General features: G+C 38.1%; 1 protein-coding gene across 1 annotated transcript in view; it reads left to right on the top strand.

Moving 5' to 3' along the window:
* Positions 1-22,375, top strand: part of NMUR2 (neuromedin U receptor 2) — a 40,671-nt gene extending 18,296 nt beyond the window's left edge. The window contains exon 5 of the transcript XR_005797751.1: positions 22,325-22,375. The gene's annotated coding sequence lies outside the window, so the exon portion shown is untranslated. The remainder of the gene's footprint in view (positions 1-22,324) is intronic.
* The last annotated feature ends 1,120 nt before the right edge of the window (positions 22,376-23,495 follow it).

The raw sequence follows: 23,495 nt of genomic DNA, 5'->3' as shown, positions 1-23,495 counted from the left end.
AAGATTGGAGAGCAAACACAGCAGTCAAGAACATGGACCCTAGAGCCAGATGCCTGGGTTCAAATCCTGGCTTTAACATCATTAACTGTGTGACCTTGGACAGGTTACCTAATCTCTCCATAGTTCAGTTTTGCCATCTATAAAATAGACATGCTGACAGTATCTATCTATATCACTGTGCTTACATGAAGCTTAAATAAGTCAACATATGATTTGTAACATTCCAGGACAGTGCTGGACACCTAGGAAGTGCTATAAGTGTTTGTGAGAAAATGATCCATAGAAATGGAGGCATTTATTGCTTCATGAAGATATATTTTTTGATGCCATTTCACTTTGTTTACAATTTTTAGAGAATGTAACTCTCACTGGCAGCATTCAAATGTAAGATTTAAATGAGCTCTATATCAGGAAATGTGTCAGGTGTTTTTTGTAGTCATTTCCAACAGATAAACAAACTGCCCAAGATTGTATCACCAACTGCTAGGATTTCATTAATAATGAAGGCACAAATATGCATTAAAGATTGTTTCTTTGTTACATGAAAGATTAATCAATATTATGATAGAGCAGTCAGCAAAACCACAAGGCTCCCAGGCTGCTAAGGATGACCAAGCATATTAATTGTCTTAAAAGGCCTTTGGCATGTCTTCATCTGTGGAATTAAATGTCTTCTTTTGGACTCTCAGAATTAGAAGACTTAGGAGGCTAAGGATCCAGGTAATGTGGTCATTCTAGCATAGACACGAAGCTCAGAGAGGAATGAAAAGAAGATAAGCCTCAGGGGTACTCACCATTACACTATCTCCAACACATGTAGAAATGAATGTTTAGCTGTATTATGTGTCTGAACCTCAATATCAGATTTGGATCATATATGGCTATTTACTAATCACTTAGACGAAGCACACAGTGGGTCATGTGCTTGACATTTTTATCAAGTAAAGCTTGTAACAATCCCCATTGGACAAATGAGATAATTGAGTCTTAGGTAACAGAGTTGCCATTTATACAAAGAAGTGAGAGGACTAGTGGTCAAGGCAGGAAGTCTGACCTGGAACTGTTCTTAATTGCTCTACATGCTATATTTTATCCACTTTCCCTTTCCAGTAAATGCTAAATATACACCAAGTGGCAGACATTGATCTAGACCTAAAAACACAATGAATAACAAGTACACCCTTATTCTCAATCTGTTGAATCTATGGGGATTCAAATTTACCCACTAAAAGAAAATTTATATTCATTCTTTCATTATCTATTCTTAACCCTGGCCCTAACCAAATGGAGACATGCAGCCTATTTTGAATGCCTATGTAACTTAGAAAATTTATAGATAACTAGAACATGAAGGAGCCTTCAAGATCATCTAGCCCAATGTGCCTTTCAACTATCAACATTTATTGAGACTTTTCCAGCTACTGTGCTAAGAGCTTTACATTTATCATCTTATTTAACCTTCCCAAGAACGTCACAAGAAATGGGCACTATTATAATCCCCATTCCATAGAAGAAAAATACATTGAAACAGAGAAATTAAATAATTTACCCAAGGTCACACAGCTAATAAATGTTGAAGATGAGGTTTAATTCCGTTCTAAATTTAGACCTCCAACTCTTAGCTACAAATCTATACCACCAATCTAAAGCAAAAAAAAAAAAAAAAAAAAAAAAAAAAAAGAGACTAGTCCAAGATAAGACAGTGAGTGGCAGGGTTGATATTTGGACTGATTTCTCCTGACTCCAATTTCAGATCTCACTACATTTGAATGAATGAGGAGAATCTATAATCTGGATAATTCAGAAAACAAAGCAAAATCTAAAAATAGCATAATTCTTACATACATAATATTAGTCTTTGTGTCTCACTAAAGAAGATTTTATCAATAGGTTTATATCTACTTGATTAGCTATAAAATTACCTTATACTCCCTACATATGGACCGATTTTTGACAGAAAGGCATAGCTTTAAGACATGCCTAGGTAACTGTTACATGGTTCATTCTGAGTAGAAAAAAAATTAAAATCACACGTTGACATGAATTGAAGAAATATCTAAGAATCTAGTCTTAATCTGCCCCCTGTAATTTTTATTTACTGGAGCTTTCATTGCAGTGTAGTGTAAAATAAAACAAAAATTGCACTAGGAACTTGTCAAAAATGGTGAGGAAGACTCTATGTAAGAAAACTGTAATAAGGGATAGACTACTGCAATAGGGGAGAGAGACTGAACTCAACTCAAACACAACAGAACCCAGTGGGGATTTATGGCCAATGGTCAGGGTGAGGGAGTGGATGCAAAATTACTAAGAGGAACTTGGTTAAGTATCAAGGGCGGGGGAGGGGAAGCAGAACTTCTTTAGATAAAGGGTAGAATTAAAGAACTTGATCAGATGTCAATGGGAAGGAGGATGCTCTATAAACTGGCTTAGCAGGATCCACTGCTAAAACTGGACTCAGAGTCCCAAAGATGGGGGCCAAGAAGAAACTTTATCAAAAAGAAGGTTTAAAGGAGCCTGACTAAAGTTTGGTCAAGGAGAGATTCCTTGTCTACAGTGCCTAGGAGTTGAGAATGGCAAAAGGAGGAACCTGTGGCAAAAAGAGAGACTTTCCAAGTGTTACATAGTGCTGAGGCCTGGAATATGATTCTTAGAAAAGTTATGACTTTTCTTAACTTCTCCTATCCATCCTCTTTTCAACTATTTTCTTCTCAACTATTTTCCCCAGAAGTCTTCCCATGACCATCTTTTCTTTTATTTATAAATTCCCTCAGGGCTTGCATTAGTCAGGATTCTCTAGAGAAATAGAGCCAGTAAGATGGAGACACACACACACACACACACACACACACACACACACACACTCTTAACAGAAGAAATTGGCTCATGTTATTATGAAAACTGAGAAGACTAAGAATCTGTGGTAATCAAGCTGGAGACCCAAGAGAGCTAGCAGTAGAGTTCCAGTCTGAGTCTGAAGGCCTGAGAACCAGTAGGGACAAGCTAATGGCATAATTTCCAGTCCAAGGATGGAAGACCAGTGATCCAGTGCAATCAAGCAGGCAAACTTCCCTCTTACTCAACCTTTTTGGTCTATTCGGGTCTTCAATTGATTGGATGAGACCAACCCACATCAGAGAGGGCAATCTTCTTTACTCAGTCTGCTCATTCAAATGGATCCAAATGTTAATCTCATCCAAGAAACACCCTCATGGATACACCCAGAATAATGTTTGACCAAATGTTTGGGCACTGCATGACCCAGTCAAGTTGACATGTAAAATTAACCATCACAGGACTCATGAGTACTTTCACACAATCACTTCTGTGGCTCCTAGAAATTATTCTCTAGTAATTTTTTCTGTAGGATAAGTATGATTCATGCTTAGCATGAATAGGGTCCTACCCCTGCCCCCTACCCACCCTTCTATAGTCACCAGAAACACCTTATCTCTAGGTCTTAAATTTCTACCTCAAAAGATCACCTCTCTTTTAAATTACAAATTCTTGCAAACTATTAACATCTGTATATTTATTAATTTATATATATTTTTTTCCTTAAGGGAAAAAATCAAGATATTACAGAAAAGCAAATAATTTTTGTATGTTAGCTTTGCTTAGATCTGTGGTCCTCCAAGTCAGAGACATTTTTTATTGTCACAAAGAGAGGAGCTATTCGTGACATCTAGTGAGTAGAGGCCGGGGGTGATTTTCAACATCCTCGAATGTCCAAGACAGCATTCACCCAACAAAAAGAATCCTCAGACCCAAAATGTCAATAGTGCTGAGACTGAGGAACTCTTATCTAAAGGAAAAACAGTTGGACCCCCTTAGCACAGAACTTGATCATTTGTTGGGAAAGAATGTCCAAGCTACAAAGGAGAGTAAAGAGTATAATCGTACTGCCTCTTTTTGTTGACAAGAAAACTACAATTCAGGATTTAAATGCCTGAGGTGTTGCAGCTGGTCAACACAGAGGAAGGACTAGAATCATGTCTACTGACACCAGTACAAGACAGATTCTGGTCACCACATCCATAAAATAAAAATCCCATTAACTATTGAATGCTGTTGAGTAATTTTTCAAAAGAGAAATAAGTTAAAATGTGAAATCTGCATCTGTGTTAGGCAGCCTATTAAACGGACCCCTATAATGATACCTATATTTTGGTACTCATGTCCTAGGTATCCCCCTCCCCTTGAGTGTGGGTTGGACTTTAATGACTTGCTTCTAACAAATAGAATATGAGAGAAATGACTGACATCACTTCCAAGAGTAGGTTACGAAAAGACTCTGCCTTCTCTACTGAGCAGGCTCTTCCTCCCTCTTTACATAGCATTCTCTGGAGAAGCTAGCTGTCAGTGAGTTTGGAAGCAGATCCTAACCCAGTCAAGCCTTGAAGGGACTGCAGGCCTGTGGACACCCTGATTGCAGCCTCAAGAGAAATTCTGAGCCAGGGTTATCAGCTGAGCTGTACCCAGATTCTTGACCCATAAAAACTATGAGGGAAGAAAGATGCATTATTTTAAGGTTATTTATTTATTTTGAGAAAGAGAGTATGACCATAATCAGGGTAAGGGCAGAGAGAGAGAGAGAGAGAGAGAGAGAGAGAGAATCCCAAACAGGGTCTGCACTGTCAGCACAGAGCCCGATGCAGGGCTTGAACTTAAAAACCATGAGCCAAAACCAAGAGTCAGCTGCTTAACTGACTGAGCCACCCACATGCCCCAAAGATGCATTATTTTAACCCACTAAGTTTTGCAGTAAATTGTTATGTTACTGTTATTATAATAAAAATGTAAAAGTCTTGAAACTGTTTAAGAGGAGAATGATTCAAGTGTTAGTGTATCTTTATAACACAGGAATTTTCAAACCATCTTGGGACTATCTTACTGAATTGAATTGAATTGAATTGAACATAATGAAACTACCATTAAAGAATTAACACTAATGTCATTCAGCCTCTGGGCATATGTGTTGCTGATAAAACAATTTTAATTTGTATGTTTTTAATTCCTGGGTATTACAGGGAAAAAAGGGAAATAAAATCTGTGTTTGTTCATAATTCCTATTGTGTTTGTTTATACACTAGAAGAAACTGTCACTTACAAAATAAAAGACATAAAATAACATCTAGTTGGTATTGTTTTCACTTATACATATAATGTATTTGCAGAGGAAATACAGAAGACTCCCTAGAGATACTGAAAAAATACTTTACTACCCCCAAGTGGACACATATGTTATTTTTACAGAAATAAAATACAAAATTGCCATTGTTTTCCAACAACAACAAAAACATGGCATGCAATGATTATACATCAGATTTAGGATTTCAGAACTGGTAAGGACTTTAAAATTTATGAGGGTGGGTGGGGGTAGGGGAGAGGAGAAAATGGGTTATGGACACTGAGGAGGACACTTGTTGGGATGAGCGCTGGGTGTTGTATATAAGTGATGAACCACAGGAATCTACCCCCAAAACTAAGAGCACACTTTGCACACTGTATGTTAGCTAATTTGACAATAAATTATATTAAAAATAAAAATAAAGTTTAAAACCCTAGAACTGGTGAGATATTTGAATTCCCTCCACAACCTATCTTAGACTTGTACATTTTAGTTATGTAAGTTTGCTGCCTGCCAAGGCAGCTCATTCTCTTTGCAGATAGCTCTATTTTAGTTGTTCTAGTAAATCTTCATCTCTCTTATAAACAGTCTGCAAACTCGTTGAGCTCTCTCATGTCATCTAATATTCATAATGTTCTGGAAAAAATAATTTCCAGAAAAGGAGATGTTATAACTTCCCAGAAAGCATATTCAGATAACCCAAAGAACTGAATCTTAGGCTGTCTGAGGTCTTACCCTAAAAGCTCCTCCAAATATTGGGACACCTGGGTGGCTCAGTCAGTTGAGCGTTCAACTCTTGATTTTGGCTCAGATCATGATATGAGCCACAGTTCATGAGCTTGAGCCCTGCCTTTGGCTCTATACTGACCATGAGGAGCCTGCCTGGGATTCTCTCTCCCTCTCTCTCTGCCTCTCTCTGATTCATTCTCTTTAAACAAATAAACAAACTTAAAAAAAAAAGACTCCTCCAAATACTTTTTTTTTTTTTAATGAAAATGACTCAACTGTTCATAACATATAATGAATGCCTATAATCTTTAAGACTTCCAAATTTTCCTAGGTCCAATTTGTTAATCATGCCTCTGAGAGTTAAGTTTGTTCAAATATAAAACTAAAAGTCTAGAACATCTGCCTACCTGTGTCAGAGGTTTCCCAAGGAGATATTTGATTTTGGAGTAAAATGCAAACTTAGTTCCCCAGCCTGGAGTTCTATTCCAACCCTCTCTGCTGAGTTGGGTAGGATTGCATGTCAGCTTAAAGACTCCTTTTGTACCCACTAAATAAAGTAGAAAAGAAATATAATTGATATGCAAATACACACACACACACACACACACACACACACACATAATGGATCATATAAAATACTCAATTACAATCACAAAAGGCAAAAGAAAAAAAGAATGGAAGACAAAAACAGGAACAAAGAGCAAGGGCAAGAAAAAGAAAACAGTAGGAATATGACACATAGATATTAATCCATTTGTACCAATGATCACATTAAATGTCAATGGTCTACATGCAATTAAAAGACAGAGATTGTCAGAGTGTATCCAAAAACATGACCCAACTGTAGGTTGTCTATAAGAAATCCATGCTAAATGTAAACACACACATAAATTAAAAGTAAATGGGCAGAAACAAATATACCATGATAACACCAATCAGAATAAAGCAAAAATAACTATATTAATTTCAGACATAACAGACTTCAAAGTAAGGAAAGTTATTAGCGATAAAGAAGAGTGAAAGTGGACTTAGCTTTTTTGTAAATATATATTGCAAACTCTAGGAAAACCACTTAAAAATGATAGTTTAAAAGAAGACTTCTTTTGCTTCTCCAGCCAGTGTCAAGACAGTTGATCCTCAAAATATGACCAACGGACTACCTTATTTGGAACTACTTGGGGAGTTTGTTAAAACAAGGCAGATTCTTGAACCTGCTAAATGGAACCTCTCAGGTGGAATACAAATACAGGAATATGAATTATTATTAAGTATCTCCAAGAATTCTTATACCTACTAAAGTCTGAGGACCACTGGCTTAGGCCAACTTTCTCTAAGGGTGTGTCCTAGAAGATTCATGGTGGTCTCATGATGAATTCCATAAAAAAACAAAAAAATATGGAAGTCAGAAAAGTTAGGGAAAATCAGCAAATTATAAAGAAAGGCACACTACAGCATCCTCTCACCATGCCAGGGCACTTCTTTAATTGTCTCCACCAACAGCAAAGAAGGAGGAATTGCATGTGGGAAGGAATTACATATCCAATTGTTCAGAGTTCCAGAACACTGACTGGACCATTGTTAGTATCAGATACAAACACTGCACCTTGAAAGCATAAACAAGATTCTATTCTCTCTCTTACACTTCCATTTACAAACCGGTGCTTTTGTGCAGGCATGACTCTGATCATTCTCTCATCTTTCCCAAGCACATAATTTAGGCTAGGACCCGATCTGCAAAGCTGCCATACTGCTCCCCAACAATCCCCTTAGAAGCCCTTTATCCATGAGTCTACCATGAGATGGTAATACCCCAAGATTTAAGTCAGGGGGAGGGTAGGAAGCACTTTATGTAACTTACTATTATAAGTTGTGTGTTTCACTGTCACCATTTGCAGGAGAGCTCTGCAGTGAGGGACTAGACACTTGAGCAGCTGTTAATACTGTGGCATTTTGGTCTCACTCTATTTTTCTGTGTGGATATTACTTGTCCAGAGACCTCATGGAAAGAAGAGGTGTCTTTCAGGCCAGAATTTAGGCATTTTTAGAAATCAAAACCATTGTACCATCTTAATTCTCTAAGATTTTATTCTGAAACCTACAAGGTACATTTTATCCCCTTTTAGAGACTCACATCCATAGTGAAATATTAAAGGCTCTGTAAAGTCCTACAGTGAGGAAATAAGCTTAATCTTGTTTAATTTGGAGTTTCCATTCCTGTGTGTTCATTACCACTGAGGTAATGTCACTGAAGGCAATTTTGGGAAATGTTAGTACAGACCAGGGGGTGAGCAAACTTTTCTGAAAATGGCCAGATACTAAACATTTTAGGATTTTGAACTAAAAAACAGTTTAAACTAATTCTTTTTTGCAACTACTCAACACTGTTGTTGTAGCATTAAAGCAGCCACTGATAGGGGCGCCTGGGTGGTGCAGTCAGTTAAGCGTCCGACTTCAACCAGGTCACGATCTCGCGGTCCGAGAGTTCGAGCCCCGCGTCAGGCTCTGGGCTGATGGCTCAGAGCCTGGAGCGTGTTTCCGATTCTGTGTCTCCCTCTCTCTCTGCCCCTCCCCCGTTCATGCTCTGTCTCTCTCTGTCCCAAAAATAAATAAACGTTGAAAAAAAAAGAATTAAAGCAGCCACTGACAATATGTAAACAAATTAGCATGGCTATGGTCCAATAAAACTTTATTTACACTAATAGATAGTAAGCCAGGTTTGGCCCATAAGTTCTTGGTTTTTTGTTTATTTTGCTTTGTTTTTAAAGTTTATTTTGAGAGAGAAAGAGAAAAAAAGCACAAGCGTGGAAGGGGCAGAGAGAGAGGGAGAGGGCGGGAAAAAGAATCCCACATAGACTCCACACTGACAGTGTGGAGCCCAACACGGGGCTCAAACCCACAAACCTGAGCTGAAGTCAGATGCTTAACTGACTGAGCCACTCAGGTGCCCCATGGCCCATAAGTTAATGTTTGCTGGACATTAGTAAAAACTAAAAACAGTCAAAGGATTGCTTCTTTTCTTTCTTTTTTTTTTTTTTACATTTTCTTCTGTCCACAGCCTGATAATATACATATATTTTTAAGATCTTATTTCTTTGGGGTGCCTGGGTGGCTCAGTCGGTTGAGCATCTGACTTCGGCTCAGGTCACGATCTCACAGTTTGTGGGTTCAAGCCCCATGTCAGGCTCTGTGCTGACAGCCCGGATCCCGGAGCCTGCTTCAGATTCTGTGTCTCCCTCTCTCTCTGCCCCTCCCCCACTGTCACTCTGTCTCTCTGTCTCTCAAAAATAAATAAACATTAAAAAAAAATTACGATCTTATTTCTTTGCTAAGGAAAAATACAAAAAGAATTGATTCCTCATTCTAAACTGAATCAATTAGAGTTGGTTTTTTGCCTTGTTTTTTATTGTTTTAATTTTCTCTCTCTCCTCCCTTCTCACTGCCCCCCTCTCTTCTCCTCTCTCCTCCCCCACCTCTCTCTATTTTTTTTTCAATCTTTAATTAAGAGTTCTGGCCAGGACAACCGGCTTTCTGGAAAGTGAAATTCAAAAGCACTGGGCAGAAACCCAAAAAGAATATCATGGCCAAGAAAGGATGGGAATAAGAAGGAGCAATTCTAAAAGGGACAAGAGAGACTTCGCCTAGGACAAATCTACAGGTTTTCCCTTTATTGCTTTCCTCTAGAACTTACTATTAGCAATATGGGCTGGCTGGTCCTTAGAGTCCCTTTCATCCCTGATCCATAGTGAGTTCTTTCTCCTCCCCCAGCAGAGAGAGAGAGATTAAAGAAGCAGAAAGAGAAGATAGTGGAGAGAGGAGGTCTTCTTAACTGAAAGACCTCAAGCTTCCACTTAAGATTAGAGTGAGTGACCAATAATTACCAATAAATCCATTGCCTCCTATCTTTCCTTAGAAGTGTTGGTTTTGAGGGGTGCCTGGGTGGCGCAGTCGGTTAAGCGTCCGACTTCAGCCAGGTCACGATCTCGCGGTCCGTGAGTTCGAGCCCCGCGTCAGGCTCTGGGCTGATGGCTCAGAACCTGGAGCCTGTTTCCGATTCTGTGTCTCCCTCTCTCTCTGCCCCTCCCCCGTTCATGCTCTGTCTCTCTCTGTCCCAAAAATAAATAAACGTTGAAAAAAAAATTAAAAAAAAAAAAGTGTTGGTTTTGAATTTCAATCCATTAAGTAATCATTTTTATGCAAAATAATACTTTCTTTCTCTACTTATCTGCTCCTTTTTTATAGTAAAACTCCATCACAGTCTATATTCTCTGCCCCCACTTTTCATCTTCCATCTTTTCTTGGAATCTCTCTGGTCAGGATTTTGTCTGTACTACTCCAGGGAAACCATATTTTTTCAGCCCACCAATGACTAGCAAGTCTCTGCTCAACTCCTCCAAAGCATTCATTTATTTGGTCCTCCTCCTTATTGAAACACTTTCTTGAGGTGCCTGGATGGCCTAGCTGGTTAATCGTCTGACTCTTGATTCCAGCTTAGGTCACTGACAGTGAAGAGCCTACCTAGGATTCTCTCTCTCCCTCTCTCTCTCAAAATAAATAAAAATTTTTGAAAAAAGGAAAAAAGAAAGAAAGAAACACTTTCTTCACCTGGCTCCCTGGATGCTACACTCATCACTGATCTTGCAGCCACTTATGAAACACCTCTTCACTATCACGCTAATCCTCCCTTGTCTGATCTATCAAACAGCTTCTTAACTGGTTTTTTTTGGTTCCACATTCCTTCCCCACAGACTATTCTCTACACAGAACATGGAGTGAGAGCTGATTTGATGATTTAAAGAATCTTGATCTGTTCAAAATCTATTAATGCGCACTAACAAAATGTAAAACTACCATGCAGCCTACAGAGGCCCTGCGTCAAATGTGGTCCCAATTCCACCCATCCACATAATAGTCTTCTTCTGGTTCATTACCATCTCATGGCCTTTGTGCCTGCTGTCCTCTCTGCCCAAAGCATACTTTTCCCAGATGTTTACGGCTTACATCTTCATTTCAGCAGCTCTCTATTCAAATATCACATTTCAGAAAAGCCTTCCCTGACCAACACTCCCTCTTTGCTATGTATCTCCCTTACTCTAATTTTCTTCAAAATGCTTATCACATCTTAATAATTTCATGTATTTATTTGTGGGGTGGTCTGTCCCAGTAAAAGATAAGTCTCACGAGGGCAGGGACTCTGTCTGTGTGTTTACTACTTTATCCTCAGCACCTGGAACATTGCCTAGAACACAGATGTTCAGTAAATATTTGTTAAATGAGCTGAGCACTGGGATATAAAATACTTATGAGACCTAATATTTAGTTTTAATAGGGTTCTTAAATCTAATTCAAAGTATGGAATAGGAAATAATGGAGAGTCATGCATACAATTACAAAGATAAAAGGGTATTTTCTATTAAAAAAATAAAAATTTTTGAGAGCATGGTTAAGTTAGAAATTACCTCTAATTAGGCAAAGGCTTTATAATGAAGATGAAATTAAGCTGAACATTAGACAATGTATAGTATTTTGTTTGAAAGAAGAGGAAGAAGGAACAGCATAAAAAATGCGATGGAGGTAAAAAAAATGTCCATTCTTTCATTTAGTTAATATTTATTGATTTTCTATTATGAGCTTGTTAAGCATTGCTCTTAAAGCTGGGGATTCAGTAATGAATAAAACAGAGAATACAAATTACAGCCTCAAAAAGTTTACATTGTAGTGGGAAGAGTTAATCCATAGTAAAACAGACAAATTTACCAAACAATTTCAAAACACAAATTAAGCAGTGTCATAACACATTGGAGGAGGAGACATAGAACTCAAAAGGATTGCACAAGAGGGAGAGGCACTGCTTGGGATGAACTTGTTACAGAAGTGCTCTCAGGGAAGTCTTGGGAACTAAAGTGTGAGAAGTGTGAGAAGCCAGCTCTGCACAGAGTTGAAGAGAAATCATACCAAGCCCAGGGCACAGACAACAGAGTCACTGGTACGCTTGCTGCCCATTTCTGGTTCTCCACCTCCAAGGATTTTCCTTCTTTATTCTTCTATTGGATGGGGACTTGTGACTAATTCTAGCCTCTAAATTCAGAGCAGAAGTAATATGTATCACTTAATTGCTGATGTAAGATCTGCCACAGTTATGTTTTTCCTCTGGAACAACAACTAGCAATTGTTGGTAGGAATGGTAGCTGCTTCATCATTCCATGTTCTCAAATGGACAGCAAGAAGCAGAGCCCCTATGCTGATCCACAATGGACAGGTAACAACATTCAGGTATAGTTTTAGTGTAGACATATGTTTTCATTTCTCTTGGGTGGGTATCTCCAAATGGAATTGCCCAGTCATGTAGTAACTCAATGTTTAACATTTTAAGAAACTGCCAAAATTTTCCAAAGTGACTGTACCATTTTATGTTCCCACCAGCACTGAGAAGGCTACATTTTTTTTCCACCCTCACTGACACTCATTATTGTCTTTTTCATACGCTGGAATGGGTATGTGATGGTATGTCATTGTGGTTTTGACTTGTATGTCTTTAATGGCCAATGAACACATGATTTAACTGGCACTGGGCAAGAATGTATACAAGGAGACCATTGAAGAGGCTCCTTCCTAAGTCCAGAGGATAAGTGAGGGATCAGGTGGTAATAATGAAGAGGGTATGAACTATAAACTCCTTTGTGGCACAAAGGATTTGCACAAACACTATGCTAAGAGATTTGACTAAACTTGAGCCTGGCTTCTACTTGTACTAGGCCATGTCCCTAAAGGTGACCCTAGCTCCATTGCTGAGTCTTTACTCATAGAAAACACAATGCTGCCAAACTACAAAATGTGCATTGTTCCAACTCACACTGCCAAATCATTTTTGGTAATTCTCCACTTATTCCTTTCTGTAATTTTCCACTTCCCACAGCCCCCAGTCCCTTTTTATCACCCTCCTTTCACTTCCCCATGGTCCTTCCTTGTTTCCTGTAATCACTTAAAAAATCTCAGTTACCTTTGTCTTAACTGGAGGTGAGCTCAGTTTATACTAGAGTTTCTATCCCCTGCTGAATAAAGCCTAAATAAAATCTGTCTTGTCACCTTTAATAAGTTTTTGGTACTGTTGCTCTTTGACCAGAGAAAGAAGATATTTTTCAGAAACAGAATGAAACACCATGATTCTAAGTCGGGAATGAAAGTAAGGAACATATCAAGGTTGACTCCTGGGGTTTCGTCTTGAGTGGGTTCTGAGCGGACTGGGGTGGGTGAAGGTGCCATTTAATGATATGAGAAAGTTGGAGGGGCATGGAAGGAGAGGAAAGAAAAATTCAATATTTTTTTCTGTTTTAATTTTTTTAAGTTTATTTATTTATTTTGAGAGAGAAAGAGAGCAAGCAGAGGAGGGGAAAAGAGAGGAAGAGAGAATCCGTAGCAAGCTCTGCACCATCAGCCAGGAGCCCAACATAGGACTCAAACCCACGAAATAAGAGATCATGACCTGAGCTGAAACCAAGAGTCAGGCATTTATTTAACTGACTAAGCCACCCAGGAGCCCCCCAAAACTCTGTTTTGAAAATGGCATCTTACATTCAATTATACATAGTAAGGAGTCAGATGGATATATAAATCTGAAACACAGAAAAGAATACAGGATAAAGATTTGATGAAATCCCTCATCCATTTGATATTTAAAGCCATGCGGTAGATGAGATCATTGTAGGAGAATGTATAGGCAGAGCATGGTCTAGGACCAACCAGTGGAGAACACTAACAATTAAAGCAACAACAACTACAACAACTAAATAAATAAATAAATAAATAAATAAATAAATAAATAAATAAAAATATATAAAGATTCAAGAAATGTGAGAGGGTGATATCCTAGACACCAGGAGAAGGGTTTCATGAAGGAGAGACTGGCTACCATTAATGGTGAGTAAGAAGTTCAGAGAAGTGTCCATTAGTTTTGGCAACACGATGACCATAGACAGGAATGGTGTGAGAAGCAGCAATGGTAAAAGCCAGACTGGGGTGGATGAAGACACAGTGGGAGATAAGGACCCAGATCCAGTGAATGAAAGCAGACCAATCTTTCAAAATTTACGGTGAAGAAGAGAGAAATATGATGATAGAAGAATAGAAGCTGCACAGTTAGAGGGTAATGTAAAACGTGAGAAACTAGAGTATATTTATATGCAATGGGAATGATTTCGTTAAAAGGAAGAAATTGTAATGCAGGGGATGGGGGAACTACCGAAGGTAAATCCTTGAGGAAGTTACAGAAGCGGGGAGACAAGAGACTTGGCCCTTTATAGAGGGAGCGAAAAGATACAAGATAGAGAATTGGAGTCCAAAGAAAGATGTGTTCTGGATTTGATAACGTGTATATGAGAGTTCCCTCTGCTTCTGTTTTTGAGGCAAAGTTATCAGATAAGAGTGAGGGTACAAGTGTGCTAATACTTCTGAGCGGGTGAAAGACATCTGAGAGAGTTGTCTCAGAGAGGAGAAAACAAAGTCACCAGGATGTGAATTCTAGGCAACGTGAGTGCCCCTTTGAGGTTTGTGGTCTTGAATTTAAACTGCAGTGGATTAATCACTATACCGTATGTGTCTTTTCCACTTACGTGCAGATGTTCATCTGTTTAGATACGGATACAGATAAGGTAAATAATTAGATTCAATCTGCATTGGGTTTAGCCAGGCAAACACATTACAAGGTTGGTAAGGCAAGGTTATTGAGGGCTTTTACAAGGGAATGATCACCATGATGGACAAGTAAATGTGAACTGGGTAAAGAGACAACTAGCATAAGAGGGACATTGTCAGTGATGCAAAATGGTGACATCAAATGTATTAGAGACATAAGTGGTGTCTAAATACTGTCGGGAGAACTAGATGAGAAATCAAGTCAGAAGCACAAAGGTTTGTGATTAGAGAGAAAGATATTTGAAATGACAATTTCAGAGGTGATACAATTACTAATGATAACAAGGTCTAGGATGAGGTGGGCTGGAAGATAAGAACAGTTGTGGAGATCAAGGTGACCAATGGATTATCCTCTTAGACATTAAAGTCATCAGATATTCTGATAGGCACACAGCTTCTGCAAATTCATACCAGTGAATTTAAATGTGGAAGGCTCTTATTCTATGAAGATCATTACTGGGGCACCTGGGTGGCTCAGTTGGTTAAGCGTCTGACTTCGGCTCAGATCATGATCTCACAGTTCATGAGTTTGAGTCCCACATTGGGCACAGAACTCACCTGAAATCCTCTGTCCCCCCTTCTCTCTTCCCTTCCCTCACTCATGTGTGCTCCCTCTCAAAAATAAATAAATATTTAAAATATTTTTTATAAAAATATTTATTAAATGACAAAATATTGGATTGCAGATATTATCAAAATCTGAAAAAAGTTGCCCCAAACATTATTGAAATCTATGAGCATGGCATTCTGTGTAATTGTTACTATACAATTTGTGTAGCTGTATGCAACAACCCTGTAGACATACTTAGTCTGACCAATGGTCTAGTCCACTTGTTCTCAACTGGGAGATTTTTTTCCCTTTTTTGTCCAGGAGGCAATTGACAATGCTTGGAGACATTTTCATTGTCATAACTTGGGGTGTGAGGGTGGAGAGAGGAAGAATGGCTACTGGAATCTAGTGAGTAGAAGTCAAGAAGTGTTAAACATCCTACAGACAGGATAGCTCTCTAAAATATAGAATCATCTGGCCCCAATTGTCAATACATACTTCCAAAGTTGAGAAACCATGATCTAGTCCTAGAAGTTATTTTGGGGCATTACCTGTATTTTCCTCCTACTAGGCAGATAAATACATTACTCAGATAAATATAAAGACCACAGTAATTTTTTTTTATTATTATTACAGCATGTAATAATAATGTGCAGGCTCTGATCAAGTGGCCCGTGCCCTGATCTCTCCCACTCCCACCTACATTTCTGATGCAACTTGTGTTCATTCCAGGCTGGAGATAGAAAAAGCATCTGTAATCACTAAGTCATTCAATTAATTACCTGATGCATAAAATTAAGGTACTTAAAAAGGAAGAATTAGGTCAATCCTTCTCAATTGGCTACACTCTAGTTATCCTATAAGCTATTAGTCTAATTGTGGAGCCTCCATGGACTCTGAGAAATGCCCCAGAGGTATTTCTTGTCTTTTCTCAGACATTTGCAATTTGCCAAAGGGCTTGCAGTGGGAGTTCTATGTTAAGTATCCAATACCTGGGGGCAAGTTCTGAATAATGTGCTACTTGTCCTAAGAACTTTACTTGAAGTTTTGTGCCACAGTTGGTATTTATTTCAGAGACCAGTTACTAGCCCCAGCTTTGCCACTAAATTCGTAATGTTATCCTGGAGAGGTCACTTTCCTTCTCTGGATTCAATTCACTGCCTGAAGCTTAAAGAAAAGGGGGAAATTAGGCCCTGTTCAAAGCAGAGTATTAAGAATCTCAGATTCATTTTGATGGGTGCTAAGGGATTTAACAGTGAAACTAATAGGTCCAGTATGATCTATGGTCCTCCGGGACACAATCACCAGTAAGGGAAAGAGAGTTACTAAACACAGAACGATAAAATGTGATGATTGCATATAGGAGAAGGGCATATTGTCAGAGTCTTGCTACTCAAAGTGTCATTCTTGGACTAGCTTTATCAGCTTCATCTGAGAACTTGTTAGAAAGGCAAGAACCCAGGTTCCCACCCCAGATGTACTGAATCAGAATCTGCATTATAGCAAGATCCCCCAAGTGAACCATACGTGCATTAAAGTTTGAAAAGCATTGTCTATGGGTCAGGAGGATCTCTCTGCACTTTTAATAAGCAGGAGGTAGGAATAAAGCTGAAAAGATTGGCTAGGTCCAGGTTAAGCGGTTTGGGCCTCCCTCTGTAGACATTTGTAGACAAGATAAAGCATTTAAGTGGGGGAAATACATAATCAAAGCTGAGACGTATGAAGATTCAGTTATTTATATGTAGAACAGATTGTTTAAACTAGAAAAAGGTAGATAGTTACTTAGCTATTCCAAAAGTGCAGGAAATTGTATCATGACAATAAAATGAAGAGAAAGTAATGAACAAAACTTAATGCTATTTTTGTATTTCAATGGCATATTTACAAAACCACAAGATTTTTTTATGATTTTAGGGTTTGTTTACAGTCTCTGAGAGCCTTAAAATCAGCAGTGTACTCTTAAGTCTCTTTCCAAAGGGCTAAGAGTGAGAAGTTTAAATGGCAATAATATGTAAAATAATATATACCTTTCATATCTATAAGTAAAACCGGTCATCAGCCACTTACAGACATGGATATTTTATCAACCATGGGTCTCTCTCCATTGCCAAGATGATCAAGTTAAAACAAGTAAATAAACCCAAGAATTGGGCAACATGAATAAATAAATTAAAAACATATAGGTAAGTCACTTCTGCTTTCTGGAAGAGGGTGTCTCCCCACACCAACAAGCAGTTCTCAAAGTCAGAATTCAATTCAATTTACCCAAAAATATTATCAGATCCCATAGGTTGAATCCCATAAGACTGTCCTCCTACAGACACTTTTGATGCCAGTCAGAAGCCCAGCTTATTACCTGTACTTCTGACTGACTGGCTATAGATCAGTTTCCCAAGACCTCCTTCTCAGGTTCAATTAATTTGCTAGAGCAGAAACACCTTACTTATTAGATTACCAGTTTATTATAAAAGGGTATAACTCAGAAAAAATCAAGATGGAAGAGATTCATAGGGCAAGATGTGAGAAAAGGGCAGGGAGCTTCCATGCTGTCCCCAGGCATGCCACTCTCCAAGCACCTACCTGCATTTACCAACCCCAAAGCATCTTGTCCTTTTTAGGTTTTATGCAGGCTTCATTACATAGGCATGGTTGATGAAGTCATTGGCCACTGGCAAATGAACTCAATCCCCAGACCCCACAGGTGGGGGGCAAAGGGACTGAACGTTCCAACCCTCTAATCATGAGGCTGGCTCTCCCATCAGCCAGGCCCCCATTTTTAGGTTAGTTGAGTGCTTTCCAAAAGTCACCTGATTACCTTAACAAAGACACCTCGCAGCTCTCATCATAGGAAATCCCAAGGGTTTTAGGATCTGTGAGCCAGGAACGATGGACAAAAAACAAATATATATGAGAAATATATTCTGGTCATCTCACTGGCCAAATATGTATTTCTTAAAAATTACAGTATTGCACCTATGATGACACCAAGAGCTATCCAGGCACGTGGACACTATGATGAGTTAAAGCACATGTTGTTCCCCTCACAGAGCTCTTCCACCTTGATCCTTGTGGGTAGATAAACCTTAAGCTACCAGAAAGATGCCCTGAATATTTCAAAACTTAAGTTGGAAATCTTGGAAGATAAGGTGCATTTCCTGTGACTGCTGTCAAAAATCGGTACAAATTTGGTGGTTTAAACCAACAGACATTTATTCTCTCACAGTCGTAGAAGCAAGGGTTCAAAGTCAAGGTGTGAGCAGAGCCAGGCTCCCTCCTAAGCCTCTACAAAAGAATCCTTCCTGGCCTCTTACAGCTTCTGTTGGCTCCAGACATTCATTGACTTGTGGCAATAAAACTCTAACCTCTGCCTTTATCTTCACATGGCCTTCTCCTCTTTTCCCAGTGTCTTCTCCTTTTCTATCTCTTATAACGACACGGCCCATTGAATTTAGGGATAATTCAATGGATAATCCAGGGTGATCCCATCTTGAGCTCTTTAACTTAATTACATTTGCAAAGACCCTTTTTCCAAGTAATGTCACATTCATAGGTACCAAGTCTTTAGATTTGGACATACCTTTTTTGAGTGCTACCATTCAACTGCTATAGAACACTCTCTCCCTCAGAATATGATTAGGTACTGTTAATCCAGTTATATAAATAAAGCTACAAGTCTGCCAACAGAACCGACCATTGGTAGTGCCCCCAAGTCGCTCCCAAAACATAATGTAAAAAGACATAAACCAAGCAGAGAGCTGGGGTATTAAAGAGGCACACACGTTGTCATTTCTGTAAACCATCTAGCCCATGAACCTTGACGATCATGTCAGTGATCTTTCAGATGGAGCTTTTGAAGAGAATCAATACTTAACTGAGGGGCCAATAATTTAACCCACTTAGGGAAAGCCTTTCAGATTCACTTATTAGTACACCTCTGTTTCAGTAAACAGAGGAACAAAACGTAGCCCGTGAGCCTGAGGAGAGTGAGAAGAGTCAGGGAATGAATTTTAAAGCTAATAAAGGCTCTATGAGATTGGTGGGCTTCAGATCTACTTTAGTATTTTCAATACATTGACATAGTTTTCAACGAGTATGTCCCCAATCCCACCTTGTTTATTGAATGAGTATCAACAGACTTTATTTTTTATTTTTTTTCCAATAGACTTTAAAAGTATGGGATAATAAGATTTATGTTATTATTATCCCCAATACTAAATTGTACAATTTTAAATAATCAGAATAAGAAAAAATTATTCTATGTAATATATGTAATCACTATTATTTGAGAGAATAAGTTGACTGAAAATCCATTCATGTAGCATGAAGCACTGAAATCTTTTGAGACAGAGAATATCTAATATTATGCTTCTCTGAGTTTTTATCCTAACTACAAAATTATCTGAAGATAGAGATGTATGTCATGTATGTATATGACCAAAATATAATTATAGCCACAAAACAAAAAGCAGGTTTCTAGCCCAGGCCTTGATCCTAATAAAATTATTAACCTAGTCTAGAGCAAGATACTTTCTCCTCTGTGAGCTTCAGTTTTTGCTTATGTCAAAAGAAGGAAATTATCTCTGAGGTCATGCAATATAGGTCAGGGGGGGGTGGTGGGAGGGCAGGGGGAGAACACTGAAGTCAAATAAGTTTGGGAAATCCTGCAAAGTGTATATTCTCCTTAGATATTCATAATGCACTTTAATATACTAATGGTTCTGCAAAGCCCTGTAATAAAAATATACTTATGTAAGCTATTTTGTAGATATCAAGAAACTAATTCTAAAGTTTACACGGACAGGCAATAGACCTAGAGTAGCCAACATAATACCATACCAAAGAAGAAAAGCTTCAAGACACAATACCTTATTTCAAGACTCATTATAAACTATAGTAATCAAGATGGTGTGCTATTTGTAAAAGAAGAGAAACACAGATACATGCAACAGAATAGGGTTCTTAGAAATAAACCCAAACAAACATTCTCAACTGATTTATGACAAAGACACAAAGGCAATTCAATGGAGAATGGATAGTCTTTTCAACAAACGATGCTGGAACAATTGGACATCTATATGCAAAAAAATAAACCAATACAGAGCCCTTACAACTTTATATCTCCCACAAGAATTAACTCAAAATGGATCATAGAAATGTAAAAGAAAAACTATAAAACTTCTAGAAGAAAAAATAAGGGTCTTTGAGTCTGGTGATGAGTTTTTAGATACTATACAAAGAGTATGATCTAGAAAAGAGAAAAATTGATAAGTTGGATTTTATTAAAATTAAAACCTTTGATCCATGAAAGCCATTGTTAAGGTAATGAAAAGAGAAGCCACAGATTAGGAGAGTGTATTTGTAAAGGATTTGCATTCAAAACACATACAAAAATTTACAACCCATATATGAAAAACAAACAACCTAATTTAAAAATGAGCAAAATGTGTAAATGTACACTTCACCAAAGAAGATATAGAATGTCAAGAAAAGATTTTTAACATCACTTGTCATTAAGGAAATCCAAATTAAAACAAGGAACTACTACCATGCACTATTAAAAGGGCTGAAATGAAAATTAAAAATTAGATAATACCAATTGCTAACAAGGATTTAAAGCAATGAGAACTCTCGTTGATTGCTGGTAAAAAAGCAAAATGCTACAAATGCTTCAGAAAACTGTATGGTCATTTTTTGTAACACTAAACATAATCTTACCACACAATCAAGCAATCACATTCCTAGGTACACAACTGATTAGAAAACTCATGTCCATATAAAAACTTGTAAACAAATGTTTAGAGAAGCTTTGTTAATAATCTCTAAAAACCAGAAGCAACCAAAATGTCCTTTAATAAGCGAGTGGATAAACAAACTGTGATATGTCCAAACATGGAATACTATGCAGTGATAAAAAGGGTTGAGCTATTGAATCATGTAAAGACATGAATGGATCTTAAATGCACATTGCTAAGTGAAAAAAGTCAGTCTGAAAAGACTACATACTATATGACTTCATCTGTATGACGTACATACAAGTGTTAACAAAGAAGGCCTAAGATTGCTATCCTTAGAAAGGCCTCTTTCCAAGGTTGCTGCTTGGCTGGTGTTTCAGGACTTGGATTTCAGGGGGTTTCCCACCATTCCAAAAATTCATAAAAGTGAATCACTGTGAAACTGTTGTGCAAACAATGTGTTGTAAGCTGGACATCTTTCCTTGCATGAGTCCAGGTCTTTGGTACATGCTATACAGAGTATACCTATATGACCAATCTCTTTGAAAAACCCTGGGCACTGAGTCATTAATGAGCTTCCCTGGTAGACAATATTTTATGCATGTTGTCATACTCATTGCTGAGGGAATTAAGCACACCCTGTGTGACTCCATTAGGAGAGAACTCTTAGAGTTTGTGCCTTTATCCTGCCTTTGCCCCATATGCCTTTCCTTTTCCCAATTTTACTTTGTAGTCTCTCTTTTGTATTATGTAATAAATCTTAGCTGTAAGTACTATACGCTAAGCCCTGTGAGTCCTCCTACTGAATCATCAAACTTGGGGATGGCCCAGGAGATCCCAACATATATGACATTATGGAAAGGCAAAATCATAGAGTTGGTAAACACATAAGTTGTTTCTTTCCTGAAGTTTGAGGTAGAGGGTTAAAACAATGAATTTTTTTTAGGGCAGTGAAACTATTCTGTATTATACTGTAATGGTGGATATATAATGTATTTGTCAAAACCTATAAAATTTTATAGGACAAAGACTGAAAGTAACATATGCAAATTTTAAAAAATGATTTAGTTAATCAGGGAATCTCAGGATGGAAGGCATAATGTGGCCAAGGAATCTAACTGTGGTACAAATGTATGAAGCAACATCAGTCATGAGGATGAGATAAACCTACCTAACAATTGGTGCAGTCTATAAGAGCAAAGGCAAAAGGAACTATATACATATGCACTGTCCTCTACTCGATAGTTTTTTTCTCTTCCATGGGAAGTCAGCTCTGAAACTATTAACCACATATACTGGAATTGAACAATTAAATAACTGAGTCACAAATGGTGGGAGCCTGGTTTTTCCTGGTTGAAATAAAAAATTACAGATAATCAAGGGCAGGAGGGTAAAATACCTGTGTATAATGAATTCAAGTTAGAGACATCAGTATAACCTTTATTCAGTTTAATATAGACACGGATGGTTAAATATATTGGTATTTATAGGTAGGTGTGTGTGTGTGTGTGTGTGTGTGTGTGTGTATACACATATACACATACATACACCAATTAGGATGAACACATGTATTTCCTTGCTCTATCAGCTGGAAGCTATGGCACCCTAGCTGCAAAAAGCACTTCTAGCATCTAGCACCCAGATCTTGGTTTCTAATATCATTAACCAAAAACAAACAACCCCCCCAAAAAAACACAAAAAATAAACAAACAAAGAGGAACCAGACCTCCTTGTAAAAATGACTGATTCTAGGACGGGGCAGGAAATCTCCAAGATGAGCCTGAAACATCTTACAGTGCCAGAAAGCAAGCAAGTGCTAAAAATAAATAAATACCCCCCATACTGAAGGTATGTCAAAAGAACACAGAAGACAATTGGAAAAGTTCCCAATGGCCAAAGATTGAATAATTTGAGCAATAAAATAAAATTCTATTGCACTATAACTACAACAATTATTAGAATTTTAATACCTGGATTCATGGTACATCTTTCCAAATGGCCATATGCAAGCTACTGTTTCCCAAGAGCAAAAGAATGAAGGTCACTCAAGCCCTTCCTTAGTTGTGTCTAGTTCACAGTGTCCTTGAAGATCCTCTACAACTCCCACTCAGCTATCCTGATATCAGGGTTTGTGCCTCTAGGATATACAGTTCAAGCATGACTTGATTCTATTGCAAAAATGTCTCTTATTTGAGAGAGCTATTTCAATTCAGATCCTTACCTGACAGGTGAGCAGCATCTGGTTAACTTTCCATTTGGATCCAGCTTCATGATGCCTTGTACTCAGTGCCATGTGGGTTCAAGCCATGGTTCTTCTCCTGACAAAGTGGGGAGCTTGGAAGCATCATTTTACCCAAGAGTTGGCATCTTCCCCCTGAAAAGGAGATCATTTTACTTATCATGTGTTTCTCCTGAGAACATTATCACAGTCAAATAAGGGGATGGATGGCAATAGCACTGAACTACCAACACGTACCTATCTATGAAAGCAAAGAATGACTCCCTTAGACGCGTCACTCTAGACCAAGCATTTTTAAACACCATCATCCTCCTCATAAGGAGAAAAACTGACTCCATATAAAAACTTACCCATATTTCAAGGCTCATCTCAAATACCATTTCTTCCATGAAGACTTCCCCAATTTTCAATTCAATACTCTCATAG

Source organism: Herpailurus yagouaroundi, unplaced genomic scaffold (genome assembly GCF_014898765.1).
Source record: "Herpailurus yagouaroundi ecotype Mexico unplaced genomic scaffold, PumYag 29, whole genome shotgun sequence".
Taxonomy (NCBI): Eukaryota; Metazoa; Chordata; class Mammalia; order Carnivora; family Felidae; genus Herpailurus; species Herpailurus yagouaroundi.
This window is presented reverse-complemented; position numbering and strand designations above follow the sequence as displayed.